General features: G+C 32.2%; 1 pseudogene across 1 annotated transcript in view; it reads right to left on the bottom strand.

Moving 5' to 3' along the window:
• LOC143228347 (serine/threonine-protein kinase 10-like) overlaps positions 1 to 25,271 on the bottom strand; it is an 89,648-nt pseudogene extending 64,377 nt beyond the window's left edge. The window contains exons 1-4 of the transcript XR_013015319.1: positions 24,974 to 25,271; positions 14,888 to 15,492; positions 9,056 to 9,220; positions 3,967 to 4,165 (exon numbers count right to left, since the gene is read on the bottom strand). The product of XR_013015319.1 is annotated as a serine/threonine-protein kinase 10-like (transcript). The remainder of the gene's footprint in view (positions 1 to 3,966; positions 4,166 to 9,055; positions 9,221 to 14,887; positions 15,493 to 24,973) is intronic.
• Between the last annotated feature and the right edge of the window lie 2,584 nt (positions 25,272 to 27,855).

The raw sequence follows: 27,855 nt of genomic DNA, 5'->3' as shown, positions 1-27,855 counted from the left end.
GCAGAGTTGCATTGGGAGTAACCTCAATGGGTGTATCCCCAACGACCTTTGATTTCAAAAGGAGTTTGGTATGTTGTGGTGAAGATGTTTCCACTGAAATGTCTCCAGAACATAACTTCTTTATTGACCTGGTGGAGATAGCAAGCCCCTAACACCCCTTTTGAATAACAAATGGAGACATCTGCCCTAACAATTTCTCATATATGGGATGTTAACTGTACAACAGGGTCATCCATGGGTAGTCATTTTCCAATAGTGTTTTTTTTCAATTTTTTTGTTTTTGTTTATTTTTTCATCAATGGGGTATCCATAATCAAGGCAAACATTTCAGTTCCCACTGACCCAACCCACCAAAAAGCTCTATGAGAGAATGCACTTCGATGCCAAATAAAGGCATTACAGCAACTCCAGTGTTTTGTGAGCAAACATCAGCATCAGACACAATGTCCAGAATACCCATGAAAATGTCCAACACTGGTACTCTGTTTATCCTAGCCCAAGTGAACTGGCTGAATGACAATGGAGGGGTCCACCCCAAGGGTGCCTGTCTACAGGAATTCAGCGACACAATGGTGCGTTAGGGTTGTATCCCTCAACACCAGGATCCTCTCCTCCCCTTCATGGATTGTTGTGCACAGCAAACATGTGGGTGGATGTTCTGAAAGTATGGAACATTCTCTTGGAGGTCCTCTCACCACGTACAGGAAACCACCTCAAAGGGCTATAAGTAAACAGATTTTGTACCATGATGACACCATCGTGCTATAGCACAGTTCAAATAGAATCAATCACATGAATTTAGGTGAGAGTTATCTCACAAAATGTTGCATGCAAATCTCTTTGACAGACACACTGAGAAACATAGCTAAACTGTGTGAAGTTAGGTGTCATCTTAGAACAGGATCTTTCTAGCATCTTGTGAATTCCATGCGATGCTAACTTCAGGGTCATTATGGCTAAAAATGGTTAAAGTAATATCATGGGGAGTTCCTAATAAACTAGCCAGCCAATCAGTCATATCAATACAGCTTTATAAATACTACTTTTTGAATGAGCACTAAAAGCTGTTTAAATGCATTAATAAAAATCTATCAATCCCTACAAGAAGATATTCATGTGTATAACACTTTATAGCAGGGGTTCCCAACCTTTTGGCACTCTCGACCCCTGACCTAAAAGTTTGAAACCCATGTGACCCCCAACTTAGAACTTACTATCAGCAGCTTAATTTTTCTTTTATTTTCTGTGAAGGAGAGAGAAAGAAACATCAAAAAAATATTTAAAAATTCTGTAATTATTTATTAGCAAATTAAATCACATTGGTCCAACCTGAATTCACAAAAAGAACATATATTTCTTAAAATAATATTAACATAGGTTTGAACAGATATCCAACCCAGCTAGTGAGATGCCTGATGTTGCATTTCAGCAGCAAGCTTTGAAATTCGTGGCCGAGCGTTTGTTAGAGCCAGTCTCATGTCATCTCCAACATCCAATCTGTTCCTATTCTTTGTTTTTTATATTGACAAGAGTGGAAAATCCTGCCTCACACAAGTAGGAAGAAGCAAATGGAACAAGGACACGTAAAGCTATCATGCTGACTTTGGAGTATGACTGATACATAGCGCACCAGAACTGAGTCACGGATTTCACCTTGAAGAGATCACAAACTGAAGAGTCATTCCTTAGATCCAGAAATTCATCTTGGATATCATCTGGGATGCTGGATACATAAAGTTCAGTACAAAATGGGTTCCTTACCAGGGCCTCCTGTTCCTGTGATAGTTCAGGGAAGTAGCGCCGACTTCCTTTTATAGAGACTGAAGATGTTCGTAATCTCATCCTTGAGGAACTGATCCAGTTGGATCTGAGACTCATCCGTCACTCCACAAAGTTTTTCAAACATAGCGATGTTTCCAAGATTGGTTTTCCGACGCCAATTCTGCAGTTTGGAAACAAAGGCCCAAAGACTATCTTGAAAAAGGAGAACATGTGTTTCCCTTCCTTGAAGCTTCAAATTGAGCTTGTTCAGCTGGTCAAAATGTCAGCTAGATGCATAACCCTTTTATTCCATGCTTCATCTTGAAGTGAGCTACAAGATCTTTCCTTTCTTGAGTCTCCAGGAATAGCTTTATTCTTTCATTTCAAAGACACGATTAATAACGTTTCCTTTCGACAACCAATGTACTGCTGTGTAGAAGAGAAGGACTTCGTGGTCAGCATTCATGTCTTTGCATAGTTCTTTGAATGAGCGAGTGTTGAGTGCTTGAGTCTTCACATAATTTACAATTTTGATTACAGATTCAAGCACTTCCTGCAGAGAGGCAGGGAGAGTCTTACTGGCAAGAGCATATTGGTGAATCATGCAGTGGATGCCCTTTGCTTGAGGTGCTAGCTTCTTCACTCTCGACTGGAATCCTGATTTTGATCCCAGCATAGCCGGTGCCCCATCCGTACAAACCCCACACACGTTTTCCCATTGAAGATCTTCGTCTTGAAAAAAAGTCCAAACTTTTTCCATGACATCATCAGCTTTGTTGTGGTTTCAAGTGCACTGCAGAATAAGAATTCGTCTTTGATGCCACCTGAATCAATGTATCTCACGAAGACAAGCAACTGAGAACATGAACTTATATCTGTTGACTCGTCGAGCTGAAAGGAGAACAAAGGGGAACCCTTGATTTCAGTCAAAACCTGTTCCTTCACATCCATAGACATTTTAGAAATGTGCCTCTGCATAGTATTATTTGACAGGGATACTTGCTGCATCTTCTTTGCACTGGCTTCTCCAAGAATAAGATTTACTGCTTTCATCATGCAGGGTTTAAGAAGTGTTTCTCCAATCGTGTGAGGCTTTTTTTGTTTAGCAATTTCGAATGCAATCTCATATGAAGCTTCCACTACGGCTGCACTCTGCTGCTGAAACGACCCACTTCTATCGATTCTTTGGCTTTTAAGACACCGTTCATGCCGTTTGAAAAAATCCAAACCCTTCTTTGCGTGTTCTGGATGTTTTGTCTCAAGATGACGCTTGAGTTTTGATGGTTTCATTGACTCTGCACTCAGATCAGCATGGCACAAAACACAATGTGGTTTCTCAATACCGTCATTGGCAAGCACAGTGGTGAAGCAAATGTTGAGGTGGCATTCTGAGTATCTGCACCATTTAGCCATGGACACAACTCACCTCTACTGCTTACTTATCTCCTTGTTAAAATAAAATAAAAATGTTGAATAATGAACGCTTTGGCAACTGTAGATCTTACACTGACTACTTGTGGGGGGTGCAGGTAGTGTAATGATGAGGTAAGTATTGGGAGGGAAGGGAGCGTGGCCAGTCACGCAATTCGTCATCCACCAATCAGCAACGGACATGTGATTCACATGTTGACAGCAAGCACACACACACTTAATCACAGCTAAACAGACACACAAGCATACGTACATGCACATGCACTCACATACTTGCTACTCACTAGTACACACATACATACAGTTGCAGACACATACACATTCACTCACAGGCACGCATACATACACCCATAATATCACCTAATGACATTGAACTAACGTAGCACACGTTGTGCTTTGCCGAAACAAAAAAAATGTAAGAGCATGAAAATATAATTGATGAAATAAAATTATTGTTATCCCAAGCTACTTCTAACAAGGCTACGCAACTCCCCTGCCAAGGCTTTGCGACCCACCGGTTGGGAACCACTGCTTTATAGCATTAAAATATAAATGTATTTATACATTTTTATGTTTCTATACATAGTCTTACATTTAATATAAAAAAGTATTAAACAGTTTTTGAACAATTCTTTTTATTTACTATTTTTCATAAAATAATGAGAAAACAATAACAACATTTTATTTCTATCTGAAATTTCCCACAAAGAGATCATGGGATCTACTTCTTATATTACTGATAGTGAAAAGTTAAAGTAAAAAAAACCATTTTACCTATTTTTACTCCACCATCCAAGGTCAGTAAGATATTTCCAGATTTGAGATCCCGATGGATGACTTTATTCTTGTGTAAGAAGTCCAAACCAGTACACACCTCCCGGCACACATACTGTATCTGTTTCTCAGTCAATGGTTTCTCCAATTCCATCATGATAGTATCCACAGCTCCTCCCTCACAGAATTCCATTAACATCTACAAGAAATATAACATTATATACCATTTTTTGGCTTTCTTACCTCAGAAAAGACAATGAATTGCTGGGAAGGGTTCAGAGAAGAGCTACTAGGACAATACTTGAGATGGAAAGGTTATCATATGAAAATAATATATCTGAATTTGTTTTCTCTTGAAAAAAGAAGAGAGAGAGAAGCTGACAGAGTTATTAAAATTGTTAGGTGAGTTGATGGTACTGATGCATTTTTTTTTTTTTTTGAATCATTGGGAATAGTATGAAAAGAGAGCAATAATACAAAATTTGGCAGTGTAGGAATCAACTTTCAGCTGAAACAGCTTTATTTTTCTTACAAAGTAGTAAGCCTTTGGAACAAGTTGCAGTTACTGTTTCAGGCAAAGCTTCATAAATATTTGAATTATAAGTGACAGTTTTAAGTTTTTTTAGGGTTTTATTTAATTTAGTTGCCAGGACAGCCCAGATGGATGAAAGAGTCCATTGTTGTCCCTTTAATGTTATAATAACTTTGTAAGCCGTGAGCAAAAAAGTTTTTAAGGGTTATTTACCTTACAATACTTTAAACATATATTATTACTAAAACACCTACATCATTACAGCTCTTGTATGCTGTTATTAAATGCTGCTAGAACAGACTTATAATAGAATTTAAGTTCATTGCATTTTGAGACATGGATTTAGCAGAGAATGGAGAAAATAAAATGGAGATAACAGAAGATGAATGGAAAAGTATTAAAGATGGAGTGAAAATGAGATTTGTTGGATGAAATAAAGAATGGAATAGGCATGAAGTTAGAGGGAAAGGCTTGAAAGAAGTATCAGAAGAAAAAACAAAATAAAGACAATGTGAAAAGAGAATGCTGCTGCTTGAAAAGCTGAATGAAAAACATATGATGAGGAATAAAGAAAAAGAAAAATGTGGAAACAAATGTGTAACTGAAAATAACACCATGAATGACATTTACTGATTGAGATCTCAGACCTGCCTACAACATAATATAAATGATAATGATGTATTTCATTATTGGTACATCACAGATGTAAAAGCTTGCTTATGAGAATGTACACATACATCAATGCTCACGTCTTTTAATGTTAAACAAATGATACTAAAAATCATTAGTCACACCTCCACATGATTGACTATGTTTTTCCATAAAGAACTAGTACAGACAAAGGTTTATTGGACTTGTAGTTTCCTCCTCTCTTTTCTGGATAGAAATGAGATGTATTTACAAAATAAAACTGTACTTCAAAATGCAACTTAATGTTACACTTAAATGTCAAAGGTCTCGTTTTTGTAAATCAATATGGAGGACAGGCACTAAGAAATGGAGAGTTGCTAATGTTACTACAAGTTTTAAATAGGGTGATAAGAACTGCCATGGAAAGTACAGACCAGTTACTCTTATTTACATAGTGGTAAAAAATTATACAGTAGCTAACCTGGTAACAGAACTTTTGCAAGATCATTTAATAAAATATAACAAAAAAAGAAGATTAATTTCAAGGATATCTTGTTTACTAATCTGTTTTGATTATGTTACTTGTTACCCAGACAACTTAAAAGGTGCAAGATTCATATACTCACTTTGAAAAAGTTTTGATAAGGCGTCATATAGAGGATTAGCTAAGAAATTCATACTGATTGAGGTTTGGAAGAACTACTTGACACTTTGAGCACAGGCTCATCTCCAAGACTGATCTCATAACCATTTCGTGATTGTTACAGTTTTCATGCTATTACTTTTAAATTAGTAAGTATATGTTCAGAAAATTTGGCAGATTATCATTAAACATTATACGACTTTTGTATAAAAAATTTAAGTTTTTTTTAGTAAGTCTTAAGGTTTGTTTAGTAATGTTTTTCTCATGCCTTTTTTTCTTTTCACTGTTTGTTCTATAGGCAAAATAAGTAATTTTCATTATAAGATTAAAAATACTTGTATGCATCAGAAAGTTTTTAAATTGCATATGCAAAACCTTTATGTCTATAGAGTTATCATGTTTTTAAAGAATAAAATAATTTTTTTATCTATTATTTTCAATATTGAATCTCTAAAAGGTTTGGTAGATTTGACTGATCTCATAACAGATAAAAATTAATTTTTTCTTGAAAACATATGATAACTATATGGACAGTATAAAGGTTTTGCACATGAAATTAAAATTTTTTCTGAAAATTGTTTGAAAATAGTAATAATGTATTATAACTGAAATGTGTCAGGACAGATCAATGATTGGATGCCAATCTCCTGCCTTCCTTGGTACCATGAAAAAATTGGAATAAAACTCCAGAAGAATGGGATTGACCCTCTCTACTGTCCTTTTGGGTAACAACTCTTATAGCCTGGGAATGGAGCTCTACTTCCCGTGAATCTGTTGTAGGTGAAAAGGTAACAGGTTGAGAATACAGTGGTGGAGGTGATGTAAATTGGTTGACCAACCCAAGAAGAACATAAAGTACCCTTGAATCCCTGGTGGAAGAACTCCAGATGTCCATGAAGTGATGTAATCATGTTCCCACTGTTCCCCTGCCCCAGAAAAGTCATTGACATCATTGTTATTGATTCACTTGAGCTGAAAATCCTCAAAAATATGAATGAACCCTGTTATGGGAACCAACAGACCTGAGAATTGAAGGAGGGGGGTTGGAATTGTTTGTTTTTGAAATTCGCACAAAGCTACTTGAGGGCTATCTGTGCTAGCCATCCCTAATGTAGCAGTGTAAGACTAGAGGGAAGGCAGCTAGTCATCACCACCCAACGCCAACTTTTGGGCTACTCTTTTACCAATGAATAGTGGGAATGACCATCACATTATAACGCCCCCATGGCTGAAAGGGCAAGCATGTTTGGCTCAACAGGGATGCGAACCCGCGACCCTCAGATTACAAGTTGCAAGCCTTAACACGCTTGGCCATGCTAGGCCTCGGGGGTCGGAAAACACTATGACTTAATACTCTAGAAAGACAAGAAGCCAATGATAATAAAGAAGAATGTAAATGGGCAGTATCCATTCAGGATTATGAAGTCTCTGGAAATTCTGCAAATAACATTAGATAGAGAAATGGAGTTTCTTACAATGCCTTGAGGGCAGAAGACAATAAATGAACCATTTCTAACAAAACATCTCAAACCAATAAATCCCAACAATGAACCACCCAGAAAAACAAAATAAAGAAAGAAAATCTGATTCTTCCTCAAATTGCTGAGGGGATCACTGATAAACTTCAGACAAACGTTGTACTGAAGATAAATACCTCAGAACAGTACGAGAGTAAGACAAATCCAAGAAAAGTGTGATCTGTTTAGTGATCTCAGGTTCCATCTATCATAACTCAAAACTAGAGGTGATAAGTAATTTTCAACACAAGGTATTCATCAGAAACAGTTGCATTTTTTAGTATCAGTGAAAAACTTTTTTGTTGCCTTGCTGTCATCAGTTGATCACCATCTGTAGGACAAGATAACTATTGAACTGAAGATTACACCAGTCTAAGTTTATCTATCAACCTCAAAAAACATTTGCTACATTAAATTTACCTTGTATTTGTCTCAGATGGTCCTTAATAGGGCCTTAATACAGAAATAAAAAGCAAAAGCTCTTAAGTAATCATACAAAAACAGTGCCTAAATATCAGATGTTGGACCATAAAAAGTTACTGTAACCTGAAGATATGCAAGTTTTCAACATTGCTGCTTATTTCAAGTAAAATATTCATTTAAAAAATTTATCTCAACAGTGTGGTTTAGATTTTTAATTTTTTACTGTTGTTGCACATACAAGGACAGCCTTGGAGAACCAAATGGTTCTTTGCTGCCTGAAATGTTGTGTTCTTTACTGCCTAAAGTAGTTGTTTGTTTTGTTTTTTTAATTTCACTCAGCTACACGAGGGCTATCTGCACTAGCCATCCTTAATTTAGCAGCGCAAGAGTACAGGGAAGGTTGCTAGTCATCACCACCCACTGCTAACTCTTTGGCTTATCTTTTACCAATGAATAGTGGGATTAACCATTATAACACCCTCACAGCTGAAAGGGTGAGCATATTTGGTGTGAAGAGGATTTGCACCCGCAACCCTCAGATTACAAGCCGAGTGCCTTAACCACCTGGTCATGGTGGGCCTCAAAGTAGTCGTAATTAGTAAAGAAGCTTTTGTAATGTATCTCTCATATGAATACTATAATCAGAACACATTCTGATTCCAGAACATATCAAATAAAACCAGATTTAGTCTGTCCAAACAAATAAAAATCAAAACCCCATTAATCCTATACACACAAGCAGAGGTCAAAGTGCATATGCCACAACATTTTACAGAGTACCATTCAACACAGTATTATATCTTTGATGTTAGAGTTATAAACCATTCATTTCACTCTGCACTGGTTATTTAGCAACAGCTCATGACAGAGATACATACTGAAAAAACTGTATATTAGATATGCATATTACAGGTTTTAGAGGTTGTACTAATTCAATATGCAAAGTATAAGATATACATAGTATATTTATTCTTCACATGAACATCACCTTACAATCTAATTTTTTTAGTCTGAAACAGGAGACAAATGTCATTAATACAAAGATATAACTTGGGTGCACAAATATCTCTGTAACTAATCTCATTTTTGTGTGCAACAGACTTGTAAATTATACTACAAATGTGACACATTTTGTATATATACACCTAATAATTTTGGAATTATAGTAAATATTCCCTCTCCAGTAAAATGGACCAAGCTCATACACATTCAATTAAAGCCCTTCTTCCAAAATATTATTTACAAAATAACCATGTTTAAGTCAAACTATTTTAAAACTCTCAGATCCAGTACTTCAAAATGCAACAATACTTGTAGAAAGTGCCATTCATACATTAAATTTACCCATAAATCTCCCTCGTAAAAGAGAGCTTCCTGTAACGACACTATGTTTGGATGGTTAAGTTCAGTGAGGATATCAATTTCTACAGTAAAATCATCCAGGTCATCTTCTCCTTTCAGCTCACAAATTTTAGCAGCAGAAAGTATTCCACTTTCCTTGTGTTTTGCCTGAAAAGTAACACAAAAAGGTTCTGAAAGTATGAAAATGACATTTTTAATTTTCAAAAGAATTACTAAGCATCAAAACTTTAAAACTAAGAACAACCATGGCATGTACACTATTTTAGAAGGAATTTAATATCATCTTGTTTTTGTCATAAACTAAAATTAGATTGGACTTATTTATTTTTACAATTTCTTCTTACAAGCTTGAGTTGTCCCTTAGAATATAAAATTGTAATAAAATACATAAATTCAGTTTTTTCTCCTTTTTCAATTCTAGGCATGCTCCTAATTCTGTTATTTGCTATTTTCTTTTTGTTATTTTAAAGAAGCTTAAGATATTCTTCATTTTGAAATTCTTACTTCTAATATGAGCATGAGAATCATACCCATGTTAGTAAAATAACAATGAAGTTTACAGAAAGCCACATTGTTACTTTCATACCTTCCCCAATAAAACAATATTCAGAAATGAATGACCACTTTACATGTAATTATGAAAAAGAAATATATTCATTTGAACTATTAACGTCTGTACAAGACATTTGACTCGAAAAACTTCTCTTACCCAAGGAGCAAAAGGGAACACCATGCTGCTCACAAAAACTATGAAAATCATACAGCAACTCATCAGCATCCACACATTGCTTTTTAATCCTCAAACTACAGGCAGGTCAAGGTGCACATCATGACTTTTCACTTACATTCAGAATTTAATTAAACTAATTATTATAATTGTACATGAAGCAGCTTGACATCAAACTGTAGTAAATCAAACTTTAATATTTCTTATATATTTCAATTTCTTAATTTTATAAGAAAATATTTAAAAAATCATTTATCTCTAATATGATAATTATAACATTTATTCATTATGTCTTCCCTTTTCTCTATTTACCACCCCTCCTAAAATTAAGAAATTTAAATTACTCATTCTGATATAAATATTACTCGGGCAAAACAACTTTTACATCCTTAAACCTTACTTGTTCATAGAGCGATAAACAATAAAATCAGATGTACTTGCCACACCCACATGACACATCCTCTCTTTCACAAACTGTCAATAGTTCTCTAATGTTTTGTAATAAATTATTAATGACCAATAGAAGGCTCAAGTTTTAATCCATCAAATGATAAATTATGCTACATTATATTTTATACAGCCAATTTTTAAAGGCTTTTATTATGTAATTAGAAAGTCAGAAAAATTATGAAAGTTACAGGACATTGTTTCATATGCATTATTTTTTCTGTATTCTTAGGTGCAGTATTTAATTAAACAAAAAGTATTTAGTGAAGTAGAACAATCAGAATCAAAAGTAGACCTAAGTTTTACAGTAAACAAGGACCCAGATTAAATTCTAAAATTGTTTATGGGTATTCTTTAATTATTATTATAAACATAATTAGAAACTTTTTAGATTAAATAAGGTTAGATAAGATAATGTAAATTCTTCATAAGGTGTACCTGTGAACAACTTGTGTTATGTAATTTGATACCATAATCAGCTACACATTTGCCAAGCAATTTACAACTTCATTGGAAAAATTAGTTAGACAGTTCAAATGGCAATAAAACAATAACATTTAAATATAAACAAGTGTATATTGTTAAAAGCTTTACACTGTTCAAGATAAAAAAACTATTTTTTTATTACAATAAACAATAATTGTCTTTTAGAATTATTTCTTTGTTTTAATGATTATGAGATCAAGTTAACTGACTGAATGTCTATAGAGTTAAGATAGAAAAAATAACATAAAATAAACTTTTACTGAAAATAAAAGTTTGATATTCATTCAGAAGGTCTGAGAGATTAAGCAAATGAAATTTGACTATTTTCACATGAAGGAAAGAATTTTAAATACTAACATGAAAAACACTTTGCACTTGAAATAATCAACACACTGACTCTATACATTTCACAACCAACCTATTAGTAAAAATACTTAATTAAAAATCTGATTTTTTGTGTTTGTACTCTTTTCTGAAAGCTTGCCATATTTCATGAAGATACACGAAACATTAAAATTTAAAGTGTGGAAATGGTGATGGTCACTTCAAGATCACAAGATCTGTGTAATCTTCTAAGCCCTTGAAAAGAGGGTTAAACATAAATCCAAAATCTGTTATTTTATTACTTTCATGTAATACTAAAAAATACTGGACTATCAAAATCAATGTGTCAGGTTAAAATATTCTAAAAATTGCTCTGAGATAACTCAATTTTTGAATTTTTACATAATTATTTACTCTGTGTGTCACACCTAGCTAAAAAATTGTCAGATTCAATTAGTGGTTGAATCTGAATAAAATATCTCAAGCACTGTTTCAGGCCCAGAAAAATAAGATAATATTTTTAAAGATAAGTGACTCAATTTCTGCAAAAGTTCTAGCCCTGTGTGTCCAAGGAAATAAAAAATATATTTTTTAAGGATGACTTAAGGTTTCATTTTCAGCATAATCCTTTACCCAATATTTCTGGCTAAGCTGTTTTAAAAATGTTTTCAGAGCAATTATTTAATTACTGAATTTCAACAAAACCCCTCACTGAATATTAAATTAGACTGTCTCAGGACAACTTTTTTGATACAATTCAGTGATTGAGTTCAAACAAAATTCCTCATTAAACCTTCCACTTTTTGTTATAATTCTTCCTAGAAATTCATTATGAAAATCAATGCTAACTACACAGTAACCAAAGAAGACAGATTTAAAGGTGATTTTTTTTTAATATTATACATTATATGGACAAGTTCTTCACACACAATGTCAGACCAATCAATAGCACCATTGAACCTGGCTTTATTTCAATGAATAATAATGACCATCCCTACTATTTGTGTTTCATTACTGCTCCATCTAAATGGGAAATTACTGTAAATATGAGATAGCCAACATTATTTACATACTTCAACCCCACAGAACTAATTTGAATTCAGAGAGAAATATTTACCTCAAACTCTGGATATGGTTGGAAAAATCTTGTGAGGATTGGAAAAGACATTCCATAAACCAGTATTTACCATATTTGACATCTTGCAAGATGCTACATCATGGAAGATGCACCCTAATTTTGGAAAAATAATTCTAAAGAGAAAATATTTTGACTCCACAACCTTAATGCAGCCTTGACTTTTTTCAACCTACTGAGTGAACAGTCAATATAATATATTTTTCACAGTATATCTGCAAAATTAGTTAAACTGAATGTTTTATGCTATTGAAAACACTTGTAATAGGTAAGTAATAAGATTACAGTCTGTATGAGAGACCATTTAAAGTAAACCCTAAGCTAACCTCTTGCCTAAACCCATCAGTTTTGTCTTGGAAGATGCATGGGGATTTTAAGGTATTTTTAAAGAAAAAAATTGCATCTTACAAGGCATAAAATTCAGTACTTTAAGACCTGAACTTCATGCAACAAACATATCCCCCGATTTAACTCACCCACCATATATATTCCATTTATTTGGAAATTTCTTATGAAAACATTCCTTAAAACTGTTCAGAAATTCATATAAGGTTTGCAGCAATAATGTGCTGATTATCTTGTCTCATCATTGTATTATTTCAAATGTCTAGTTGTACTTTCAATGTATGAGCATTTAATACTGACTACAGGTGAAAGAGTTAACAAGGTTAACTTATGTTAACTTTGACTTATGTAGATTTTAAATTTTGTCCTTAAAGCCAAAAATATTTTTTCAACCAACAACCACTTCTAATGATAATACGAAAAGAAATATGCTAAAAAAAGCATGAACAATATCTCTGAGTTGGTTTCATATAGTAAATGATTCACCACCACACTAGGGTTTTCTTTTCAACAGTGGGTAATACAAAAGTTTTAAATTCAGCATTCCTAAGTTTACACAATGTAGAAAGAATTGCTGAAGTAGTAAAACTTTTAGAAAATTCATTTATTGAAAGAACAATCATAACATGGTCCATTTCAGAAAGTAAGTAATTTGTATTATCAATAAGTTCTTGTAACAGAGGTTACAAATAAAATTTTAAACTGAACATGTAGAAAAATTACAATGAAATTAAATTAAACCAGTTTAAGTACTTTTATACAAACATATGAAAAAGACCCATTCCAGTTTTATGAATAGACGTGTTTAAATCAAATTTGAGATATCTGCTTTTTAAATAATAAAAAAACTACTGATTTGATTCATATTTTGGAAAATTAATGTGCCATCAACCTAACTAAATCAGTGTAAATGCCTAACTTCTAATAGACAATCATTAAGCACTACGGTTTTCATATAACTAAGAAAGATGATTCAGCATTCAAAGTAGCAAACAATGGATGACCAGGAGTAATCAAAATGTAGCTTGAAAAATCATATCCTAGTTTTTATTTCTCATTAATAACCGTAGAGAGTTATAATGTCAGACACAAAACAGTGTAATTTTCCTTTGAAAAAAAACCTCCATTGGTAAAAAAAAACAAAATAACCCTTAAACAAGGATATACCCAGTGGATTTATTTTAACTGAATACTGTCAAATTCAGTTAAGTTAATCAGCTTCTGCACATTTGACATTGATAGTTTAGAAGGTGAAAATAGTGAAACTCAGACTCAGCATCAAATTCAAAGCTTATGATAATAACGAATCAACACTAGATAAAAACTTTGTGCTTGCAATGTCTATTTGATGCCATTATTTCAGTGATAAAAGCTGTTAAATAACACCACCAGTACATAGCTACATAACCAAAACATCTGGTAAGCAACACAGAATAGCTATAAAAGAAGAAATAATTGTTCAGACAAGATAAAACAGCCTCCCCATTTCAGAAACACTCAAACAACATCATGACAAGCTAACTCATCTTCCCCCAGAGAAGCACAACATGTGGAAACAGAGTTAACTTGTCTCTCCTAGTTAAAGGTTTAATGAAGCTCAGAAAGTCCAGAACCAATAGTTTAAAATACACAGTTGGCTGAATATTGGAACAATCTCGTAGCTCTGTCCTCTTTTATAACTTGTGCATATTCACAGAAGAAACTATAACAGGTAAACCTGATATGCTCACTATGAGTAATAGCTGCACTATCAGTAATATGCTATAGAAATCACTACAGTATTACAATTAGTTTTTAAGATTTTTCACTTTTGACACTGGGTTGTCATAGTAACCTATTATAGTTTATGTATACCTTACTTATCATAGTTGGCATTGGAAACTTCTTTCCTTGGAAGAGGAAGTAGAGGGTTGTTCAAGTTTTTAATTTAGGTTTATTTATATACATTTCCATTAAAGGTGTATAATTTGTATTTTTTAACACTCCATCTAAGTTAGTACTTTATATTATTAAATTAGTTGTACCTATATAGGTATATTAGTTGTAATTATATTTAAAAAAAACATTCCGTAATTGCCTTGTTTACAAGTGAAACACCCTAGAGCTATTTAGAAGCTAAAATTTTAGACTTTTTTCATTGTTCTTCATGAAGTAAACCAAAGTAAAAATAACTGAGTTATATTCAATTTCAGCAACACTTAAATACTGACTCCCACATGTACTAAAGCATGATAATTTCTCAATATATAAAACTGACTTAAACTTTGTGGCTTAAAAAAACTAAATGATAAACAAAATTTACTCTCACAAACTTATTTTAAATTTATGTGAAACTCTGAATAAAACTTACCTTGTACACTTTTCCAAATGCACCATCTCCAAGTTCTCCAACAATTTCCCAGTATTCCTTAGGGTTTTCATTAAATTTGATGTTGTGATAGACACATTTTCTTTTTACCTCACCACTGTTTATACTACCTCCAAGATTAAAAATCTTTTTAAAATTATTAAAGAAAGACATTATGATACTAATGAATCCACAGTTTCTTTTCCTAAATTATTTTGAATCTTATGAACATTGCACCCCAGAAAAAGGCAGATGATACAAAACTCCAAGATATGTAGAAAGACAATGTTCTAAGAGCTAAGAACCAACTAATAAAAGTACTTTGAGTACAGTACGGTACTAAAACCATACATCTCTTATCACAGTTGCTTCATCTCTCACTAAATATGTGCAGTGGCATTTGCCAAAATATATCAAACCTGAAAAACCTAACTCATTTTTTGGAAGCCTAAACACAAAGACCTCCGACTTCATATTTAATCAATCCTCAGCAGCAATCATGAATTCACAGTTCTGGGAATACAAAATGACAAAGTTTCAGAATGCAACACTTTATTCTATTCAGCAAACGAAAAATTTGGTTGTTCTATCCAGTCTTCAAGCTTTTCCTAGAATAAAATACAACAAAATTTGATACCTTAATAAAAATGTGTGGCACAGAATTATCTAATTTTTCATAAATGTAGAGCAAAGTTAATGCAAAAATCATCATATTTGTATACAAGATAGCCAATTTAGGGTTATTTTTTTCAGTATTAATGAGTATTTAATGCTCCCACTAAACATATACTTCACAATGTATTCTAACTGTAAACATTGGCAATGCAAGTTTCTATTAAATTGATTTTCATGCAATATACCATATTATTCACACTTAAGTATTCACTAGTTGATATTTTGCTACTATTATAAAATTAGAATGAGATATTCTTAATTTCACTTTAAACTTCTAGATAATGTAATAATAGTGGACACTAAGTTATTTCTTCTTTCTTCAGTGTATGACAGCCATGTACTAGCACTTCTTAACTTCCCTACTGTTATATTGTTATTTAGATATTTTCAGTTTTCATGGTTTGATTGATTGTTCATGGGTCACAACATTAATGACAGATTCCATAAGTTGAATTCCACAGGCATACTGGAAAGTTGGTCTATGTATGCTGGTCATATAATATGTTATATACATGTCAATGTTGAAACACTACAACACTTAGTGTCAATCCTGTTAACACTCACTGCTACCCAAATGGCTGATGCAGTAATTGTGATGAAATAATCATTTATAAACTAAACATTTTTAGTAAAATCTGTTACCATCTTGTATCTTTATGTCTACACAGAGAGGTGTCTCTTTTTTTTTCTTCATTTAAAAGTTTTTCAATCAACTGTCATTCTTTCATTTCTTAGCAGATGGATTTGAAACTTGGTGTATCTTGCCTAATATACCTTTTTCATTTTAAAGATTTTAAGAGATCAAAGATATAACAATCCAAAAATGTATATTCTGGGCCCTGTGCAGTCACATTTACAGCAGCTAAAATAAAAATTGGCACAAATATGACTTTTCACATACCCAACACATTGACATGCAACGAGTTTCAACTGTTCATTTTGAATCTTTCTAAAAGAAGTCACAACTCAACAAAAAATATCACAATCTGTGGTTCTTTTGGCCAATTAAGTACTCAGCCAATTTTGACCAATTTACATGGGATTTGGTACAAAGATACTTTTCTACATCTCCCACACATGATGGACTTGCCCATTTTTAGTAATTACATGAGGAAAGGGGAAGGTCAAAATTTTGCAAAAATTACAAATTAAATATTTTTTTAAAAAGGTATGATTTTTAGCTAATTTAAATTGGACATGGTAAAAACAACTTTTTTTTTACAGCTCCCATACACACACACAACTGTGGGATATACTCATTTATGGGGTCAAGAGGTTAAATAACCCCATAATTTTATAAGCTTTGATAAACTGTTTACCTTTGTTTCAACCCAATTCACTTTGCATTTGGTACAAAGACATTTTTCTAAAGGGATTACACATTAAAAAACAAAGCTATTTAGTAATTACACTATGTAACAAAATTTTTTACTTTTTCTTGTTCCTGGGCAGTGTTATTTTCCAATTGCTTATGTCTAAAGTAAATGGAAAAGACCTACTTTCTCATCAAACTTTGCTTTTGTGACTTGGGTAATGAAATTTTCAAATTTACCCATTTCCCAGAACATTCCAGGTAAATTAAGTGCTGAGTAGCAAACAGAGAATTTTCTTGAACTTACAAGAATTTTTAAGAACCTTTGAGGATTTTCTAGAACTTTCCATAGTAATATACACACAGGGGCTCACCACTCACTACTTCAGTTTAGTTCTCGCTGCCTAAGTAAACACATAGACCTATATAATTTTATCAGAGATGGCATCAAGAAGCTGCAAGCATTCTCCAGATGAATTCTGCTATGTACGTGGACAATTTATCAAAATGAGCAAAAAAGTACTCTGTGACAGTGTATGCTAAAATGTGTGAAGCCTACAAGGCATGCCTGTCAGAGATCAAGACAAACCCTGGTCACCTCATTTTACCTGTGAGCACTGCAAAAAAACTCTAGAAGGTAAGACAAACAATTTTTGCTTGCTTGAATAGTAAGATTTTATATTATAAAAATTTTAAACCTTTTAAATTTAAATATCTTTTAATTTCTGACAGTATAGAAAAAATATCAAAATATTTTGTACAAACCTCTTACACATTAGTTGTGGATGAAATAAATTAATTGTTCATAATTTTATTTTGCTCTTTTGCAGGATGGTACAGAGGGGAAGAGAGAGCCATGAAGTTCACTATTCTAAGAATTTGGCATGAACCCACTGACCACTTAAGCAATTGCTACTTCTGCATGGTGGACCCTTCCAAACATTGAGCTGGCAAGAATGCATTTGCTATCATCTATCTGGACCTTCCATCATCCATTGCCCCAGTGCCCTGAGCTCCCTGTACCCACTCCACCAGAGAGAAAGCAACCACCCTCAGAAGAGAGCAGCAAATCAGAAGAGGAGGTAGATGTTGAAGATCCAGATTACAATTTCAGAGGTGCATCTAGTGAGAGAAACCCATACTATCCCAACCAAAGAGACCTCTGTGACTTGATCAGAAATCTTGGTCTAACAAAGTCAAAAGCCAAGTTTTGACATCTAGGTTCAAGGAGTGGGATTTGTTAGATGAAAGTGTGCAAGTCGCAAGTCAGAAGAAGTGTCACCAACATTTTTCAAGCTTTTTCACTTGTCAAGATGAGCTCTGCTTCTGCCACAATGTATTCAGTCTATGAGAGGCAATTGGAATTGCTTGTAACCTAAACAAGTGGCACTTCATTGACAGCTCATCCAGAAACCTCAAAGCCGTGCTGCTCTATAACAGGCATAAGTATCCATCTCTTCCCCTGGCTCATTCGGTGCACCTCAAAGAGAAAGAGGAGTGCTTCCACCAAGATATAATGGACTTTCAACACTGCTACCAAGGAGCATATAACAAAAACATGATGGGAGACTACATTTACATTACAGTCACAAATCTCGAAAAACTACTCACTTCTAAACATTTTTGTTTATTTTTGTATAGCTTTGGTATAAATACATGTAAATCTTGATTCATGTGTTGTTTTATTCAGATCTTATGTAAATGAAAATTTGCAAATTTGCCCATTTTTGCATATAAAATAGATTAATTTTTAAATTTCATAATCCAGGTCACAAAACAAAGTTTGAAGGGAATGGCCATTTTCTGTAATTTTTGTAACATAAGCAATTAAGAAATAACAAATACTATCCAGGAAAAAAAATGTGTTACATAGTGTTATAGAAGGGTCAAAATGCCACAGAAAGCACAGTTTTAGAGCTTTTATTGACAATTTTTCTGACCCATATTGGCCATTTTATATGAGGTTTGATACAAAGATATGTTTTTACATGTCCCAAACAGAAATATATGTAATTTTTGAATTTTTGTCTCATACACAGTCTTTCAATGAGGAAAGCACAATTTTTTTTCTAAACTATTCATGTATATATCAATCAGTTTAATGAGATTTAATACAAATATACCTTACTGCAAGTTCCAATTAGTAATATAGACAGTTTTCAATTTTTCTGGTGTCAAAATCAGTCATGTTGGGATTCTGTCGTAAAGACATGTTATATTCACCCAAAAATGTTTTCCACTTTAAGTGCATCAAATATTGTATACCTCAACAGAAAGCTAGAGTTTAGCATACAGGAGATTCACAGGTCTTGATGCCACTTGTGTTACTTCTTGTTTCATAGTGTCATTAGCATACCTATTCACTGGTTCAGTATATTCTATTAAACTAAAATCACTCAACCATATTTAAAGTTTAGCAAAGATGCTTAGTTTATTAATGAATGGGCAATTATATTGGTTACAATTAATATATTAATCACTTGCTCAATTAGCTACCAATCAACGTAATTTATGGCACCAAGCACTAAATTTAAGTTGGTTTAAGAGAAAGCTTGATAAGGTCTGGTTTTAATTTTTTTTTCATTTATTTATTTGATAATTTTAGTTTAGAGGAAGTAACAGCCAAATTGGACCAACAGATACCTTGTTCTCCCTAGACGTTATGTTAATATATCAGTAAATGAGAACAGAATTTATGGTAATTGTCAAAAGAATGCAATATTACAGCATGACCTATTTGGTTATATCACTAGCATAGATAACCAGCCACCCAAGCTGTATGCCCATTTACTTTGTTTTTCCTGAGATACATAAACAGCAAAACCCACAGTGAAAATTAAAGCCATGCAAATGTATATATAATGACAACTAATAGTGAAATAATTAATGTATGATCATCAAGCACAGAAGTAAAATAAAAGATAAAAACAAATTACTGTCAGCTACCTATTATCTATATCAAACAGTTTAAGCAATCTTCTGTTTGAAAAATATTTCTTTTGATCAACAGTTCACAACTGTCAATTTCTTTAACTCCTTCATAGAAGAATTTTGAAATGAAACTTTTCTAACATACCCAACAACATGATAATACTTAGTGAACTCAAATATTACATATTTATCTCCTAATAAGAGCCAAAATATATGCATTTTAATTTTTTCAAATATTCAAAATTAATGGACTGAAGTTACTTTAACAGGTTATGTCAGCTTATTTATCAGTGTCTATGTGCATTTGTGTAACTTATGGCAATTGAATTATTGCACATACTCCAATAATTTATACTGGAAGTTAAAATTTGGAACAAAAGTTCCAACTAACATAAATATATCAAACAAAAGAAAGCTATGTAATGCTTGAAAAACAAGTATATTAAAATATTGAATTAGTTGAACATATTATACTACATTTACATTATACATACCTCACAATAAAGATAGTCACTATTATCTCCAACACAAATTAAGTAAATGGCATTAAAAGGAAAGAATACATAGGGCATTTTATTTCTCAATATGCCATTAAAACTTCAAACAGATATATTAAAAAAATACTGTTCATTAAAAAGTATGTAGGCAACTTGTCTCCAAGTATTGCATTTGCTGATATGTATTACATAGTGCATTGTGACTGAATAACTACTACACATCCATACCTTACAATCTCCAAATTATTACTGAAATATTTCAAGAATATATTCACCAAAATACCACAAAAGTTAATTTTCTTCAGAAACATCAGTACAAATTTACTTCTATAACATTTATCTGAGTTTAAACGTGTACTTAGTAAACATTTTATCAATACTTAATTTTTTCACACACAAAAATAATCTAGCATCAAGTTATTCAATATTTAAAATTTAAAATGATGATACACATACAGGCTGAAGAACTACTAAGCAAAGAATTAATTTATTACTTTATAGTGACTATATACACTATGCAGGTTTCAAATGTAAAAGAAATAAATTTCTAAGTACTGTAAAATGATATAAATATACTTGAAAGGCTATAAGTGCAAAAGGTACAACTGATTAGTTTTGTTAAACTACATGTAGCATACACAAAATTTCAGTTTTATGAACTAATTGATAAAAATTTTTTTTTTGAAAACTGTAAAAAGCTTATTCTATTTGAAAAAAAACAAAACAAAAGCATGTTTAGTTGCCAGAAGACAACACTCGTTCCTGACTTAAAACATTATAAATTTCATTTGGCTACATAACTGCAATATAATTCTTTCCCAGCCCATTAAAATACTAAAAGGACATTTCAATTATACTGATGTCATGACTGATTGGACTGAATTAATACAGTTACCTGAAAATGTTAAATAGTTAAGAACTGTTATACAGACCTCTAAACACAGAGTTTAAGTTTCATAATTAATCAATGAATGCAAGTTTATCAAAGTAACATGAAGGAAATTTGACAAATAAATAATTGTGCATGTCTTAACAACATTCACAAATCAAATTTTATTTCTTTTAATAAAAATGAGCAAGTTTTAGAGAATGGTATTTGCTTATCAAAATCATTTCAGATTCTCAGTGATGAAATCCTAAGCACCAATCTCCAAACCAAAAAAAAATTAATAGTACAAATTCTCAGCAATGCACTACATAACCAGATAAACTCTTCTTGCATTAACAGTTCTAAGAAAGAAACAATTATGCTCAAGAGCAAAGAAGCTAATCTATTTAACAAACATTTTCTTTACCATATTTAATAATTAAATTAATTTATACTACAATTTCTTAGAACCTTATATTCTTTTCACTTATATTAAATAGTTTACATTCAAAATAGTCATTGAAAAAATTAGCATAACGAAATGAGAAGTTTCAGAGATGCAACTATGTTTCTACTAAGTCTACCAAAACCTATAGGCCAAACTAACTGCTTAAACATTAAATCAAAACTTACACATATAGTCTTTCAAGCCACATAACATATTCAGCAAAATTTTAACAAAACTTAAAACTACAAGTTCATATCACATTTTCAACTCAACTGTTCAAAATTTTTAGCTCAACCTCCAAACTCTTCCCTCCAAAAAACAATCACTTAAAAAACAAGCCTACATTCCAGGATTCAAAGCTAATACCTTTCTCTCCAGTATTTAAGCAAGTATCCTTTTCATCTTTCACACTTACAACAAAGATATTTGTTGAATACAGATGGGAACATTTTCAGTAACATGATCAGAGATCACCAAATAGTAACAAAAAAGTTACAAAGTAGCTAGGCAGCACCCACTAAGCTGACAGAATTTTAGGATTTATTTATAATCAATATTGATTATATTGTAATCATATTGATTACAAGTTAATAGAAAATTCTCTCCATATACAATCATACTGTATGCAATTTTGTTCTCCTTATTTAACTTTTGCAACAGATTCAAAATAACATAAGAGTTCGACTACATATTTGCATACATCAATTATTTGTACTATAACTTTTTTATACTGCATGTATATCTTCACAGAAAATTTGGCAAACTTTTAGTAAAGACCACAAGTGTTTTATATAACAAAAATCTGATTTTTTTAATAAAATATTTTTACTAAAAATTTGTTACAATGGAGTATGTTTCATTACTAGTTAATGTAATAAAAAGTGATTGGGTAAACTGGATAAATATTTAGAATGTGATCCTCCATTATACTTACATTGAGTGCTAGATAATATGTTTAAGTTATATTTCAGGCCACACCCCTAACATAGATGGGAAAACAATAATGTGACTAAAGAAATGTATATCTGCATTTATGATATGGTGGAAAATGTTATGGTGCATTATGATTTTTATTTGATATGATATGGTGAAAAATTATGATTTTTATTTTCTCTTTAAAAGAAGGGTAAGAGGTGATCTTATTAAATTTTGGAAGATTATTCTGGAGACTGATAATATAAAGAATTTTATTTCTTTGTACTAAATTCTGAAAACATATGTTGAAAATTTTGTGGTTAGTAATATAAAAATCTGTCAAAAGTAATATAGAACACTTCAGAAGAGCTTAAAGGAAGAATCAGCAATTTACTGAAAAATAGAGGCAATTACTTCTCTTTTTCTTCAGGTGTGTGCATAAAGACAGCCTTGAAGGACTAAATGTGTCCTTTTTATTTGTAAGTGATGTCATATAAAAAATTTGGAGTAATAAGTTGATATAAAATGGACAGCATAGATAGGCCAAATGGTCTTATGCAATCCCTTGGATATAATATTTATTGTAAAATGTTTTAAAAAGTTTAACAAAGACACAACAGCTTTAACTGTTGTTGTTAAAAACCTCTTAGCATTAAAATATTCCTAATAACTGGAGATATATAAATTATATGTATTATTTTTTAAAATAATGGGCTTGAGTGAATAAAGAAACCACAGGCCTATTACTAGTATTAGTATGATTTCTGTTCTTAGTAGTATGTTGTAATCTCTTTTTATAATTTCATTTAGAAAAATTCTGGAAAGTTATTGTTTAATAATAATTGTCAGCGTGGTTCTAAAAAAAAAAGAGTCTTCTGCCTAAATATTTAATTTTTTTTTAAATAAGGACTTCACCTTTTTGGATTAGGACCTCACAGTTGTTAGTAGTTGTTCCTAAAATGTTCTGTTTTTGTGTTGCTAATTTGAAAATGTGTGAGACACTAAATCTATTAAGTTGAACATTCACACGATTGGTATAAAACACAAAAATGGTAACAATTTAAAAGGGGTGAAAAGTAATATTTTCTAACCAAGAAAATGTGAACTGTGACTAACAATTTGAATAACCTTTTGAGATGCAAGTATTCCAAAATATACTAATGAATCAAAAAGGAAAGCTAGGTATGATTACTAATAAGATTCTAAGTAAAATGCCTCATCAGAGATTTTACTTGTGGTAAAAACTGCACATTTCATGATTCTGTAGAATGTTTAGATTTATTAAAAAGGTTAATGCAGCCTTGTAATACTGTAATAGTGTGTGAAGTTCTGGTAGATTTACTACATTTAGGATATCAACATGGAAAATCATAGAGACAAGCTACTAACTCTATAAATGTTTGGATCCAAAGTTTTAAGATAATTAACCTATGAAAAGAGACTCAAAGAGCTTTAAACTTTTTTTTTTTTTTAAATACAAAAGACTTAATGGGGCTTAATTCAAATATTCAAAATTATGAGAAGTTTGGATAATTCACATAACATTGATCCTAGTCTGAAAAGATTTGAAATATGTATTTATGAATGTACATTGTTAGGAGTAATACTGTAATACTAATAGGTTTAACTTAAGCTATGAAAACCTAGGTCTATCTTTCATTTTGGATAGAATTTTTGTTGTCATTTGATTATATTTACTTTATAGAATAATGTAATATATGAACAACATTTGATTTTTCAAGGCTGTCTGTGTACAGCATTGTAAAAAATTTCAGCTCATCCTTTAATTCTCAGGAAAACATGGTTAATGCCTTTCAATGTCCTGTAAAGTGCTAGCTACAAACTACTTCCTGTAACAACTAATTCTATAAGCTAATTACCCTGTTAAAAAATAAAAGCTATAATTGAAACCTAACTTGTTTTATCCAATATACATTAAACATATGACCCACTGTCCCATTATATTAATAATATAAAATGAAATCAGAGGTCTCACTAATAATATATTACTTTTGTTGTAACTTGTAGGACAGTTTTATATTTATAACATTATTGCGTTAAATTATTCTATAGATGAAGAGCGATATTTCTATCATCAATTTTTTAAATTTATTCTTGTTGTTTAGAGAGCAACATTTAGGATTCAAATATTAAACATTCACTCCTCAGTCTTGCTAATACGATTGTTTTGCCTTTCCCTATGCTTTAACTCTTTATTCTTTACTGCAGACAAGCAGTAACAGTTATACTTTTAACAAGTTTTATTTTTAGGGGCAGGGGCTTCATAAATTTCTTACGTTACTTAGCTTCTGGCGGAGAGTTCTGCTGTTTCCCAAATCCAAGTGACATGATTAAGCTGATATACACACGTAGTAGTTGCATAGTTCATCTAATCGGGGAAGTAACTACAAATTAAGTAAATTAAATTGATAAGTTTACTTACACGTTACATAGAAAACAATCACTGCCCAAATTCTTTCACAAAAAAAAGAAACCTATCTTATCATTATTCGACGACAATCTCACCTAGCCACCATATTTCACTTACTAGCTTTGACGTCATATTTATTTCTGTTAAACTTAAGTATTGGACTATGAAAACTGGAGAGGATTTAGCGTGGAAAATTACTTGTACATTAATTCCCTACAAACATATTTCACTTTAAAAATGGGAGAAAAGACAAAATCAGAAACATATTCAATACGATTCTCTTATTACGCTCTAATTGTCCATACACAACACATATTTCACCTAATCACAATACATAAATGAGAATTTTAACGGGAAGATACTTTCATACATATCTCCTGGCTAAAAATATAATAAATATTATATTGCTAAATTGTAAGGGTATGTTTGTTTTTTTAATTCCGCGCAAAGCTACTCGAAGACTATCTGCGCTAGCCGTTCCTAATTTAGCAGTATAAGTCTAAAGGGAAGGCAGCTAGTCATCACCACCCACCGCCAACTCTTGGGCTACTTTTTTACCAATGAATAGTCTGATTGTCATGGTACACATGTATACAAAACATTAAAAGTGTTTTTTTATATACTCCAACATAGGCGCCCGCAGGAAGGAGCAAGATGGGGAATATGCCCCTAACATTTACAAAAAAAATCACATGTATAATAATGTAAACGTGGCATCCAAGTTAAACTGAATATTTTAGTAAATTTTATTAAAATTGTAAAGTTGTGTTTGCGTTCAAGTATACATTATACATATTATTTTAGTCTGTTGATTTACACTGTAAAAGCTGGTTCTTTACATACATGTTTTTCCTCTTTTAAAGTCCCCTGGTGGTACAGCGGTAAGTCTATAGATTTACAACGCTAAAATCAACAGTTCGATTTCCATCGGTGGACTCAGCAGATAGCTCGATGTGGATTTGCTATAGCAAAAAAAAAATAAAAAACATGCCTCTTTAGTATATTTCTGTAGGTGCACATGAACTTAATTTTTACTATATATGTAAAAACGGCTCGTATATTTTTCTCTACAAGTGGGTTTTCTCGACATCGCTGATTAATTTATTACTTTAAATTGGATTTAGGCAGTATAAGTTGCATTTCAAAGTGTTTTCTCACGGAGTTTAACTATATCACAAGTTGCCGTACCATAACAAGAAAAAATTGAAACGTTTCGCAAAAAGCAATACCAACTTTTGCGGTGGATCTCTAACACAATGAATGCAGTTTGTAAGCAGTAATATGTATGAAATAATGTAGTTCCTTAATCAGAAGTACTTTTTTATATCCAGTTGAAGAGCAGGCCATCTTCTTAAGGCTCTAGATCTTTTGATTCATGTTTTGTCTTCAAAAAAGCGCTTTTTTAATGATACACAAACTTTCTAAACTTCAAACACATAGGTCTAGCATGGTCAGGTGTTTAGGGCATTCGCAATCTGCAGGTTCGAATGCCCATCCCGTTAAACATGCTTGCCCTATCAGCCTTAAGAGCATTATAAGCTTACGGTTAGTCCCACTGATCATTGGTAAAAGAGTAGCTCAATGGTTGGGAGTGTGTGGTGATGACTAGTTGTCTTTCCTCTAGTCTTTTATTTCTATAGCCCCACAGTGGTACAGCGGTATACCTGCAGACTCACACTACTGGTAACATGGTTTATGTGATGGGCAGAGCTCAAATAGCCCATTGTGTAACTTTGTGCTTAATTCCTAACCGACAAACAAACATACAAATCATTTCTAAGTTAGCCCATGTGTAGCTTTGCGCAAAATTCCAAACAAACTAAAACTTCAAACACTCGGTAAACTATTAATATTATTGTAGTTGAAATAGCTAATAATTTCACCCTTCTAAAACTATTATATAATGTTTACTTATTCAGTCTTCATTTGGGTACATTCTCTGATAATTAGAAGTTGTGGGGCAGTAAATATATAATGATCCCTTACACAAATAAAAGTTACATACTAATGATAGTTGTAAGCGTTATTTATGTTTTAATTTAGTTTGTTGCTAGAGAAAGAATATCATGACACCATCTATAACTTTTACAAAAATCTAAAATCTATAAGTTTAAAGAAACCAATGGCTTACAAAGGTTAAATACCATAAGAAATATTTTAAGCTATGTTTAAAATAATTTTAGAGTAAAACAGCTAGAGTAATGAACAGCAAAATATTTTTGTTGCATATTTAAAAGGACCAGCTTTACCTGCATTAAATAATCTCTTAGTTGAGTTTATTTGTTTGTTTTTTTTTAATTTTACGCAAAGCTACACAAGAGCTATTTACTCTAGTCGTCCCTAATTTTGCAGTGAGAGAAAGCAACTAGTCATCACCACCCACCGCCAACTTTTGGGTACTCTTTTACCAACGAATAGTGGGATTAACCATACCATTATAACGCCCCCACAGCTGAAGGAACGAGCATGTTTGATGTGACGGGGATTCGAATCCGCGACCTTCAGATTACAAGTCAAGTGCTTTAACTACCTGGCCATGTCGGGTCACCTTGGCTGAGAGCCATAACAATTATCAAGAATTGTTCTGTCTTACCCAAAAGATCTGAAATGACACATCACAAATAATTATCCAACGCAAAGTTCCGAAGCAGGATACAGAGGACAGAAAAGACCTCAGCCAAACTTTTGAAAGGTTTGGAAAGTCTTGCTCAATTATTTTACGTATAAAATAACGAATTCATTGACATGTGGCCTATTTATAGATGCCTTAACAGATGAGGATATGTGAATTGAGCTAAAACAAAGTTAGTGTATATTTCTAAAGATATCTTTTCAATTGGCGATAGTACTTGAATTCATTAAAGTCTTAGATAAACACCTAAAGACAGCATTTA

This window comes from Tachypleus tridentatus, chromosome 10, assembly GCF_004210375.1.
Source record: "Tachypleus tridentatus isolate NWPU-2018 chromosome 10, ASM421037v1, whole genome shotgun sequence".
Lineage (NCBI taxonomy): Eukaryota > Metazoa > Arthropoda > Merostomata > Xiphosura > Limulidae > Tachypleus > Tachypleus tridentatus.
This window is presented reverse-complemented; position numbering and strand designations above follow the sequence as displayed.